The sequence below is a fragment of the Schistocerca gregaria genome, chromosome 8 (assembly GCF_023897955.1).
Source record: "Schistocerca gregaria isolate iqSchGreg1 chromosome 8, iqSchGreg1.2, whole genome shotgun sequence".
Classification (NCBI taxonomy): Eukaryota; Metazoa; Arthropoda; class Insecta; order Orthoptera; family Acrididae; genus Schistocerca; species Schistocerca gregaria.
Genome location: NC_064927.1, coordinates 132,975,173 through 132,987,965, shown reverse-complemented (window position 1 = coordinate 132,987,965; position 12,793 = coordinate 132,975,173). Strand labels below are relative to the sequence as shown.

The window sequence follows — 12,793 nt, the reverse complement described above, 5'->3', positions numbered from 1 at the left end:
GCTTTCACTTTCACTCGGCGGTCCTGGGTAATGAGTGGAGCCACCAGCTGGACGATGTCATCGGTAATGCAGTGTGGTGCTCCAGATTGTGCATCATCGGCTAACGACACGTGTCCCTACGTGTAGCGCTTGTTCTACGCCTTGACCCTTGCACGGGACATGCGGTGTTCGCCACACACTTGTGACATTCGTCGATGAATGTCCATTTCTCCCACTCCTTCCACTGTTAGAAATCGAACAACACCTCTTTGTTCTTCTTTCGACGCCTCCATGTCACTGTTAGCAATGGGACTGGCAGCGTTGGGCGATTGACGCATCTTGCTTCCAGCTCTGTATAGTCACGTGACGTGCACACGTGCCCTATACCGATGAGCTGTGAACTTCCACGCTCTGGTCGGAACCACGCCTCGTTACACACGCCACGATAATACCTTCGTGTCACCGGTTTGCGCAATCCAGATTCCAACTCGTTTGTTCTAAATGGTCTGTGTTTTCGCTATAATTTTTGTATTTGGGACTCCTAGTAAGAAGTAACTACTTCTCTGGTTTCTTACCTACATTATTTTACATTATCTGATAAAAAGTATCTGGACACCCTTACATAGTACGGAATGAACCTCTAGGTATCACGAGAGTGATAAACTGAGGCGGCGTGTATTGTATTATCAGTAGAGTAGCGGGTTGGGTCGATAAGGAGAGCTCACTGGCTTAGAAAGTGGGCTAGCCATTGGACGTCACATGAGCAACAATTTCATCAGGGATATTTTAATCCAATCCGGCTCCTGGTAACGTAATTGTGAAGTGTAAACGGGAACAATCACACCTAAATCAAGATCAGTAAGACCTCAGGTACAGATGGACAGGGACAACAGAGCAAGATATAAGCTGAAAGAATCTCTTGAGGGTTTTATAGTGGTACCGTAATTAAAGCAAGCACAGTAACTATGCGTATGGAGTTGAAGAGAATGGGATGGTCAAGCGGCTCCTCATAATCCATACATTTCTGTAGACAGTGCAAAGTGATGGTTGAGGCGATGTGAAGAGCAGAGCCACTGGAAAATGGATGACTCGAAACGAATTATTTGGTGTGATGGATCACGCTACACCTAGTGGCAATCCGACAGAAGGGTTTGACAAATGCCTGTAGAACGTTACCTGCCGTCATGTGTAATACCTGAAGTGAACTACGGAGTTTGTGATGTTATGGTGTTGGGTGGTTTTCGAGGTCGTCCCTTTGTTGCACTTAAAAAACTGCTAAATGCGAAAGGCTATGACCACATTTTACTGTAAAGTGTTCTGCGTGCATTTCAAGAACAGTTCAGGAACGATGGTATGTAGTATGAACATTAGACAACAGCCTTTCATAAGGCATCATCTTGAGGTAATGGTTTGCAAAAATTCCTTTAAAGGACTGGCCCGACCTGAACCGAACTAATTTCTTTACTGTGAATATTTACGCACGTTTCGGAGACGCCAACACCTACAGGAGAAAATGGTTGTGGTACTAGGAATTAAAGAGGTGAAAGCCTAATTGAGTTCTGCAATAAATTTCAGTTATTAATAGCGAATACTCTCTTCAAGAATCACAAGCGGAGGAGGTATGTTGGAAAAAAGCCGGGAGATACGGGAAGATTTCACTTACATTATACCAAGATCAGAAAGAGATCCAAAAATTACTTGATTGAAAGACGTACCCTGGAGCACATATGGACACAGATCACAATTTAGTCGTGATGATGGGTAGGCTAAAATTCGTGAGACTAGTCAGGAAGAATGATTGCGCACAGAAGTGAGATGCGGAAGTACTAAGGAACGAAGAGATACACTTGAAGTTTTCTGAGACTATAGATACTGCGATAATGAATAGCTCAGTAGGCAGTACAGGTGAAGAGAAATGGATATCGCTAAAGAGGGAAATCACAGAAGTTGGAAAGGGAAACATAGGTACAAATTAGGGTACTGCGAAGAAATCGTGGATAACAGAAGAAAAAGTTCAGTTGATCGATGAACGAAGGTAGTACAAAACTGTTGAGAGAAATTCAGGAACAGAAAAAAACACAAGTCACTTAGGAATGAAATAAATAGGAAGCGCAGGGAAGCTAAGGCGATATGGCTGCGTGAGACATGTGAAGGTAATCGAAAAAGAAATGATTGTTGGAAGGACTAACTCAACAAACAGAAAAATCAAACAGCCTTCGATGGAATTAAGAGGAAGGGTAGTAATTTTAAGAGTGCAATGGGAATTCGACCGTTAAATGCAGAGGAGGGAGCTGATAGGAGGAAAGAGTACAATGAAGGCCTGGTAGAGAGCGAAGACTTGTCTGATAATGTGAGAGAAGAAGAGAGAAGAAGGACTCGATATAGGAGAGATGGTGGATCCAGTATTAGAATCACAAGCTAGAAGAGCGTTGTAAATCGTAAGATTGAATAAGACCGTAAGATAGATAAATTTCCATTAGAAGTTCTAAAATAGTTTGAGAAAGTGGCAACAAAACGACTATTCACATTGGTGTGTGGAATATACACTCCTGGAAATTGAAATAAGAACACCGTGAATTCATTGTCCCAGGAAGGGGAAACTTTATTGACACATTCCTGGGGTCAGATACATCACATGATCACACTGACAGAACCACAGGCACATAGACACAGGCAACAGAGCATGCACAATGTCGGCACAAGTACAGTGTATATCCACTTTTCGCAGCAATGCAGGCTGCTATTCTCCCACGGAGACGATCGTAGAGATGCTGGATGTAGTCCTGTGGAACGGCTTGCCATGTCATTTCCACCTGGCGCCTCAGTTAGACCAGCGTTCGTGCTGGACGTGCAGACCGCGTGAAACGACGCTTCATCCACTCCCAAATATGCTCAATGGGGGACAGATCCGGAGATCTTGCTGGCCAGGGTAGTTGATTTACACCTTCTACAGCACGTTGGGTGGCACGGGATACATGCGGACGTGCATTGTCCTGTTGGAACAGCAAGTTCCCTTGCCGGTCTAGGAATGGTAGAACGATGGGTTCGATGACGGTTTGGATGTACCGTGCACTATTCAGTGTCCCCTCGACGATCACCAGAGGTGTACAGCCAGTGTAGGAGATCGCTCCCCACACCATGATGCCGGGTGTTGGCCCTGTGTGCCTCGGTCGTATGCAGTCCTGATTGTGGCGCTCACCTGCACGGCGCCAAACACGCATACGACCATCATTGGCACCAAGGCAGAAGCGACTCTCATCGCTGAAGACGACACGTCTCCATTCGTCCCTCCATTCACGCCTGTCGCGACACCACTGGAGGCGGGCTGCACGATGTTGGGGCGTGAGCGGAAGACGGCCTAACGGTGTGCGGGACCGTAGCCCAGCTTCATGGAGACGGTTGCGAATGGTCCTCGCCGATACCCCAGGAGCAACAGTGTCCCTAATTTGCTGGGAAGTGGCGGTGCGGTCCCCTACGGCACTGCGTAGGATCCTACGGTCTTGGCGTGCATCCGTGAGTCGCTGCGGTCCGGTCCCAGGTCGACGGGCACGTGCACCTTCCGCCGACCACTGGCGACAACATCGATGTACTGTGGAGACCTCACGCCCCACGTGTTGAGCAATTCGGCGGTACGTCCACCCGGCCTCCCGCATGCCCACTATACGCCCTCGCTCAAAGTCCGTCAACTGCACATACGGTTCACGTTCACGCTGTCTCGGCATGCTACCATTGTTAAAGACTACGATGGAGCTCCGTATGCCACGGCAAACTGGCTGACACTGACGGCGGCGGTGCACAAATGCTGCGCAGCTAGCGCCATTCGACGGCCAACACCGCGGTTCCTGGTGTGTCCGCTGTGCCGTGCGTGTGATCATTGCTTGTACAGCCCTCTCGCAGTGTCCGGAGCAAGTATGGTGGGTCTGACACACCGGTGTCAATGTGTTCTTTTTTCCATTTCCAGGAGTGTATAAATATGGCGATATACCATCTGACTTTCGGAGAAACATCATTCCCACAATTCCGAAGTTCACAAGAGCTGACAAGAGCAATAATCATCGCAAAATCAGTTAACATCTCATACATCCAAGATACTGACAAGAATAATATACAGGATAATGGACAAGAAAATTCAGAATGTGTTAAGTGAATGACTTTGGCTTTAGGGAGGTGAAAGGCAGCGTAGATGCCCTTCTAACGTTGCAGTTTATAATAGAAGCAAGATTAATGAAAATTCAAGACACGTCTATAGCGTCTGGAAGAAACGTTCGACAATGTCAAATGGTGTAAGATTTTCGAAATTCCGAGAAAAATAGGTAATCTTTGGGGAAAGACGGGTATTGTATAATATGTTCAAGAACCAACAGGAGGCAATAAGACTGGACAACCATGTACGAAGTGCTCGGATTAAAAGCGATGTAAGACAGGGATGTGGTCTTTCGCCCCTGCAGTTCAATCTATACGTCGAAAAAGCAATGACAGAAATAAAAAAGAAAGCTTTAGGAGTGGAACTAAAATTCAAGGTGAAAGAATATCAATGATACCATTCGCTGATGACATTAGTATCTTCAGTGTAAGCGAATAATATTACAGGATGTGTTGAATGGAATGAACAACCTGAGTGCAAAATATGCACTAAAACCAAATCGATGAAAGAAGAAGGTAATGAGAAGTAACAGAAATGATAACAGCGAGAAACTTATCATCAGGATTGATGGTCTCGAAGTAGGTGATGTTAAGCACTTCTGCTACCTAGGCAGCAAAATGAAGCGTGACGGACGGAGGAGGGAGGACATAAAAGGCAGATTAGCATTGGCTAAGAAGGCATTTCTGGCCAAGAGAATTTTGTTTGTACCACACATAGGTCTCAATTTGAAGAAGAAATTTCTGATAATGTACGTTTGAAGCACAATATTGTACGGTAGTACAATAGTAGACTGTGGGAAAGCCAGAACATATGAGATCGAAGCAATTGAGATGTGTGCTACAGAAGTATGCTAAAAATTAAATGGACTTTTAAGGTTCGGAATGAGTAGGTGCTCCAGAGTATTGGTGATGAGAGAAAAATATGGGAAATACTGATAAGAAGAAGGAACTAAATGGTAGAATATCTGCTAAGACATTACAAAATAACTTCCTTCGTACTAGAGGGAACTGTTGAGGGTAGAAACTGTAGAGGAAGACAGGGATTGGAATACATCCAGCAATTAATTTGGGAATGTAGGTTGTGAGTGCTACTATGAGATGAGGAGATTGGCACAGGAGAGAAATTTGACGCTCTGCATTAAACCATTCACGAGACTAAAGACTCAAAAACAAAAAAGTCCACATTTACCACTGCATATACCTGCAAAGGTATAACATTGTACAGTTGTACAATACATAGTTCAGGACATAAGACATCAGAAGGTTACACTGCCCGAAAATGCAAATGCAGGACGTAATTCAAATAACAAACAGGTGAAATGTACGTACAGATACGCCTGATATAAGTTAAATATGTGTGAAATACAGTCCTGGAAATTTAAATAAGAACACCGTGAATTCATTGTCCCAGGAAGGGGAAACTTTATTGACACATTCCTGGGGTCAGATACATCACATGATTACACTGACAGAACCACAGGCACATAGACACAGGCAACAGAGCATGCACAATGGCGGCACTAGTACAGTGTATATCCACCTTTCGCAGCAATGCAGGCTGCTATTCTCCCATGGAGACGATCGTAGAGATGCTGGATGTAGTCCTGTGGAACGGCTTGCCATGCCATTTCCACCTGGCGCCTCAGTTGGACCAGCGTTCGTGCTGGACGTGCAGACCGCGTGAGACGACGCTTCATCCAGTCCCAAACATGCTCAATGGGGGACAGATCCGGAGATCTTGCTGGCCAGGGTAGTTGACTTACACCTTCTAGAGCACGTTGGGTGGCACGGGATACATGCGGACGTGCATTGTCCTGTTGGAACAGCAAGTTCCCTTGCCGGTCTAGGAATGGTAGAACGATGGGTTCGATGAGGGTTTGGATGTACCGTGCACTATTCAGTGTCCCCTCGACGATCACCAGAGGTGTACGGCCAGTGTAGGAGATCGCTCCCCACACCATGATGCCGGGTGTTGGCCCTGTGTGCCTTGGTCGTATGCAGTCCTGATTGTGGCGCTCACCTGCACGGCGGCAAACACGCATACGACCATCATTGGCACCAAGGCAGAAGCGACTCATCGCTGAAGACGACACGTCTCCATTCGTGCCTCCATTCACGCCTGTCGCGACACCACTGGAGGCGGGCTGCACGATGTTGGGGCGTGAGCGGAAGACGGCCTAACGGTGTGCGGGACCGTAGCCCAGCTTCATGGAGACGGTTGCGAATGGTCCTCGCCGATACCCCAGGAGCAACAGTGTCCCTAATTTGCTGGGAAGTGGCGGCGCGGTCCCCTACGGCACTGCGTAGGATCCTACGGTCTTGGCGTGCATCCGTGCCTCGCTGCGGTCCGGTCCCAGGTCGACGGGCACGTGCACCTTCCGCCGACCACTGGCGACAACATCGATGTACTGTGGAGACCTCACGCCCCACGTGTTGAGCAATTCGGCGGTACGTCCACCCGGCCTCCCGCATGCCCACTATACGCCCTCGCTCAAAGTCCGTCAACTGCACATACGGTTCACGTCCACGCTGTCGCGGCATGCTACCAGTGTTAAAGACTGCGAAGGAGCTCCGTATGCCACGGCAAACTGGCTGACACTGACGGCGGCGGTGCACAAATGCTGCGCAGCCAGCGCCATTCGACGGCCAACACCGCGGTTCCTGGTGTGTCCGCTGTGCCGTGCGTGTGATCATTGCTTGTGCAGCCCTCTCGCAGTGTCCGGAGCAAGTATGGTGGGTCTGACACACCGGTGTCAATGTGTTCTTTTTTCCATTTCCAGGAGTGTATATCTGACATGTGCGTACGTGAGTAACGCCACGGGTAAAAACCTTAACCTGAACCCGTGGAACGATCTCAATCAAATTTGGTCACATATTAGGTAGAGTTCTGAAAAAAATATTGTAAGGGTAAGAGCTAGCAGCCACCTACTGCGGTGAGTGTGATAACGTGGTGAAGAAAAAGAGGGGACAACGATGGGAAGAAAAGCACAGACAGGACGAGATGGGCAGAAATGGGGAGGCGGAAATGGACAGAGAGAGGGGAAAGGAGAAAATGGACAGCAGAAAGCGGATGGAAAAGGACAGGGGGAGGAAGAGGCAAGCAGACGAAAACGAGAGGTGGGGATGAACAGGTGAGGAGGAAGGACGGAATTGGAGAGGACAGACATAGAGAGGGCAGAAAATGACACAGAAAGGAAAGGGGAGGAAACGAACATTAATCTGGGAAGACGAGACGGACAGAGAGAGGGGGATGAAGGAGAATAACAGAGAGAGGGGTACGAGGAGATGGACAGTGAGTTGGGGAGGGGAGGGGCTGGAGGAGGTGAGCAGAGAAGGGTGGTGGGGAAGGACAGAGAGAGCGGAAGGTGGAGATGGGCAGAGAGATGAGAGAGGAGGAGATGGATTGATAGAAGATTTGAATAAGTACTTGGGTAACGCCAGGTTTCTCAGCTAGTTATTGATATAAAATTGATATTGCTCGCGGACTTATTCAGAAAGTTTACTAACTTCATTACCTAGATGTAGAATGTGAAACACCTCTCGCATAGAAATTTCAGATCATATACTACATTTCACTATGTCCTCTGTATAATCCTATAATTATTAAGACAGCTAGATGTCAGATCTATTATGGCTGTAGAAGCGCCAGTGGGCAACTTAAGCTGAGTACAGTGCCACCACTGATTAAACAGCTACAAATGTTACAAAAAGTTTGATGTCAGTGTTGCAAAAACCTACCGAATAAATAAATTTGTATGTTCGTTATGTAGGTCCTATGAAGGTGCACTGAGGACACACACGATTCGTATATAGCACAGCTGGTGAAAACGAAGAGGTGCACCGTATCTGCGCAAAACGTTTCCCAACCTGCTACTGCTACGGTCATTTACTTTTTCGCCGTCAATTTCGCGAGGGTTGCAGACGGTCAATCAGATGTTCCATTAGCTCAAAACCACCGTAGCGCCGGCTTTCACTGGTTTCCTTCCTATCCTCCGTGAAACGGAGAAAGAATTACAGGACGTGTTCAGTGGAATGACCTACTAACCACAGAAAAGGAATATAAACCAAAGAAAGAAGAAAATAAGCGTCCCGAGCTCACCGTTGTATGGAAGTGAGTTATGGACTCTGAAAACACCGGAGAGAGAGGAACAGAACGTTTGACATGTTGCGCTGAAAACTGGCCGAAAAGATGACAAATGAGAACATTTTCATCAGAAACAGAAAGGAAAGGAATATGCGGTAGATGCTAACCAGAAGAGTGACAGGTTTATAGGACATTGGTTAAGACAAGGGGAAAATGCTTTCCATGGCACTAGAGGAAGCCGAAGAGGAGAAAAACTATAGAAGAAGACAGAGACTGGATCGAACACATCAAACAGAGAGGGACTTTGAGATTAAGTGATTGACTCAAGAAACTGTGGCGCCAAAACTACACTAAACATCGTTACTGAAAAAGAATAAAACATGATCTCCGATCTTCAGTGTATCTTGAGTGAGTGGGTCATAGGTCATGGCTTTACCATCCTGAAATGTTCCTGAACGTGATGTTTGTGGTGGGTGTTGAGTCATTGAACGGGTGGGCATCGTAAACAAGTATGAACGCAACTGAATGTTCTCGTATTTTACCCAACGAAGTCGAACTACAATGGGCCGATTTCTCAAACTGCCCGCTCTGACATGCTGACCACTGAAACGTTCAGAGAAATGATTTTATGTATACAACGCTAACTGAGTAGAATGGTCCCTGAGTCAATTTTCATGAACTACAAACAGCGCAGTACCTTCCAAGACGATGATCATTTCAAAGGCGATTAATCTCTTTGGTCATGAAGAAGCTGTCCTACTCAAACGTAATCTGCAGAGGATGGACGGACAAACTGGAACCTGCTAATGGAGTCGAATAAGAAATGAAACTATATTCCTATGGCTGGCTGGTGTGGCCGAGCGTTTCTAGGCGCTACAGTCAGGAACCGCGCGACCGCTACGGTCGCAGGTTCGAATCCTGCTTCGGGCATGGATATGTGTGATGTCCTTAGGTTAGTTAGGTTTAAGTAGTTCTAAGTTCTAGATGACTGATGACCACAGCAGTTAAGTCCCATAGTACTCAGAGCTATTCCAACCATTTGAACCAGTATTCCTGCGGAACTCCACAACGATTTTGTGGAATGTGCCCGACCTTATTCAGCTTGTACATTACAACCGAATGACTTGTTGTTACGTTTCGTTGGCATGTATCTGAGATTGAAGACTTTTATCATAAGCTTCTGTAGCGAATACACCTTTCTGGAATTGGTTACACATAGGAATTCCTATCTTAATGTGCAAGTTAATCCGGCATGTTTAGATAACCTTTGGCGTACAGATACCTACGTTAACAAAACTGAAATGCAGTTTATGATTATTTACTAATATAAATAATGTGTAAAAAACGTTTGCTGTCGTTTATATTAGTACCAGAAAAACACATGATTTGTGGACTTGTGTATGACATACTTTCTGTTGTCACAGATGCGGGCAACACTGTCTAGCTTTAATAGTTAATTTTACTTCCTCTTCATTGATACTGGGAACACAACAAACGATAGAAAACAGGAAAGAACCCGGACACCACGTTCACAAATAAACGATAATAAAAGATATATGACTTCTTTTTATTCTAACTAGTATATTTGTCAAACTATGAAATAAGTATTTCTTTTTCTTATGAGAATAGAGGGTCAAGTTCCAGAACCACAAACAGTCCGCCAGGATTAGTTAATGATAAATAATTATCTGGTCAGAATAACTTATTTATAATTCGGCTCGAGGAATATTGGAAGCGTTTGTAGTTGTCACCACTGGGAACATTTGTGCATCAAGTGTATTGACTGCAACAGTAAAATAATTTACTTACGTAGCTTCGCTATTAAATTAAACGTTAGATACACTTATTTTTGTGCAATTAATGTTCTCAATTATTTGCTGCCGTATGGCTTACTGGACTGAATTCAGATCAAGGATTAAACTTATAGACCGCAACAATTCAGTGAAAGTTAAAACCGAGTTTTCCTCGGCACCTGCACCTGATCCTATTAATTCGTTATAGGTAAGACATTAGCTATACCCCAAACCAACGTTAAGTGAGTATTGATACGTACCTACAGAAAATCATGGCATAATTTCTAAAACGCACTTCTGTTTTTCAAATATTTTACGTCAGCTATTTGCATGTGCCTTTTGTTTAATTTTGATGTCCTCTAATTAATCTCAAAACGCATATCGTTCATGGAGATACTGCAATACACCAAATTCCTTGCGTGGAGGATCCCCTTGGTAAAAAACGATTTTCTGGATCACTCATGACCTTCAACAACGAATCGTCGTCTCAGTTTCTTGTGAGGTACACGCTTATCAGTAGGCGGGTAGATGTACGACCCGTCTGTACAGGTGTAAATGTCGCTGGAGACTCGAACACGATGTTCTAACGGTTAAGAATATCTATCGACGCACTTCATATTGTGCTAACACTTGGAAATGTTACTCACGCCGAAATGGTTATTATGAACTACATTACTCTAGTAATGAGCCTGGCAGGACACGTTTTCGCTTTTCTTAAACACTGTACAGAAAGATCCGTACCCAAAGACTGGAAAGTCGCACAGGTCACACCAATATTCAAGAAAGGTAGTAGGAGTAATCCACTAAATTACAGGCCCATATCATTAACGTCGATATGTAACAGGATTTTAGAACATATATTGTGTTCGAACATTATGAATTCCCTCGAAGTAAACTGTCTATTGACACACAGACAACATGGGTTTAGAGAAAAACGTTCCTGTGAAACACAACTAGCTCTTTATTCACATGAAGTAATGAGTGCTACTGACAAGGGATTTCAGATCGACTCCGTATTTCTGGATTTCCGGAAGGCTTTCGACACTGTACCACACAAGCGGCTCGTATTGAAATTGCGTGGTTATGGAATATCGTCTCAGCTATGTGACTGGATTTGTGATTTCCTGTTAGATGGGTCACAGTTCGTAATAACTGACGGAAAGTCATCGAGTAAAGCACAAGTGATTTCTGGAGTTCCCCAAGGTAGTATTATAGGCCCTTTGCTGTTCCTTATCTATACAAAAGATTTGGGAGACAATCTGCAGCCGTCTTCGGTTGTTTGCAGATGACGCTGTCGTTTACCTACTAATGAAATCATCAGAAGATCAAAACAAACAGCATAACGATTTAGAAAAAATGTCTGAATGGTGCGAAAAGTGGCAGTTAACCCTGAAAACCCCGCATCTCGTGGTCGTGCGGTAGCGTTCTCGCTTCCCACGCCCGGGTTCCCGGGTTCGATTCCCGGCGGGGTCAGGGAGTTTCTCTGCCTCGTGATGGCTGGGTGTTGTGTGATGTCCTTAGAATAGTTAGGTTTAAGAAGTTCTAAGTTCTAGGGGACTGATGACCGCATAGTGCTCAGAGCCATTTGAACCATTTTGACCCTGAATAACGAAAAGTGTGAGGTCATCCACATGAGTGCTAAAAGGAAATCGTTAAACTTCGGTCTAATCTAAAAGCCGTAAATTCAAGTAAATAGCTAGGTATTAGAATTACGAACAACTTAAATTGGATTGAACACATAGAAAATGTTGTGGCGAAGGCTAACCAAAGACTGCGATTTTTGGCAGGACACTTAGAAAATGTAATCTACTGAGGAGACTGCCTACACTACGCTTGCCCGTCCCCTTTCAGAATACTGCTGCGCGGTGTGGGATCCTTATCAGATAGGACTGACGGAGTACACCGAAAAAGTTCAAAGAAAGGCAGCACGTTTTGTATTATCGCAAATATGGGAGAGAGTGTCACAGAAATGATACAAGATTTGGGCTGGAAGTCGTTAAAAGAAAGGCGTTTATCGTTGCGACGGAATCTTCTCACGAAATTTCAATCACCAACTTTCTCATCCGAATGCGAAAATATTTTGTTGGCACAAACCTACATAGGGAGGAACGATCACCACGATAAAATAATGGAAATCATTATTTCCGCGCGCTATACGAGATAGGAATAATAGAGAATTGTGAAGGTGGTTCGATGAACCCTCTGCCAGGCACTTAAATGTGATTTGCAGAGTATCAATGTAGATGCAGAGGGTACACGCCTCGAGGTGTAGAGAACGAAACGTTGGCGTATATTAAACACCCTGGTAGTACTAACGCGTCGTACTATAAGAAATGTGCTGAGCCAGATCAAGTCGTTAGTTGAGCACGTCGTTCGCTAAAAATTATTGTAAAAGCAACATCTCAATCAGCAGCAAACTCGAGAAGAATCCGCGGTTAAAGTGTCGGCTGCAGAGCCTTCCGTACACGCACGTGGGCTCGCAGCCGGCTGACGCCTGTGACTCACCCGTGCAGCGGCGGCGGCGTCTGCTCTGCGTGCTGCGCGCTGGATGCGGTCCGCGGACTCACTGCCGACCAGACGCTCATTCCAGCTCCAGCTCCAGGTACCGCCCCCCTTCTCCTCCCTTCGCAGCCCCCACCTGACGCGGCACGCGCGCAACCTTGCACTCGGCGCGCTGCCGCCTTCCGCTGCAGACACAGCCACCGACAGGACGTCTCCGCCACAGCCCGTAGTGTTGCCACTCTGTGGTCTTGTCACACTAGGACGCTACAGCAGGTCTGCTGTTACCGTTCAG

General features: G+C 45.7%; 1 protein-coding gene across 1 annotated transcript in view; it reads right to left on the bottom strand.

Moving 5' to 3' along the window:
• LOC126284756 (glucose dehydrogenase [FAD, quinone]) overlaps positions 1 to 12,571 on the bottom strand; it is a 481,160-nt gene extending 468,589 nt beyond the window's left edge. The window contains exon 1 of the mRNA XM_049983901.1: positions 12,505 to 12,571. The gene's annotated coding sequence lies outside the window, so the exon portion shown is untranslated. The remainder of the gene's footprint in view (positions 1 to 12,504) is intronic.
• Positions 12,572 to 12,793: the final 222 nt, after the last annotated feature.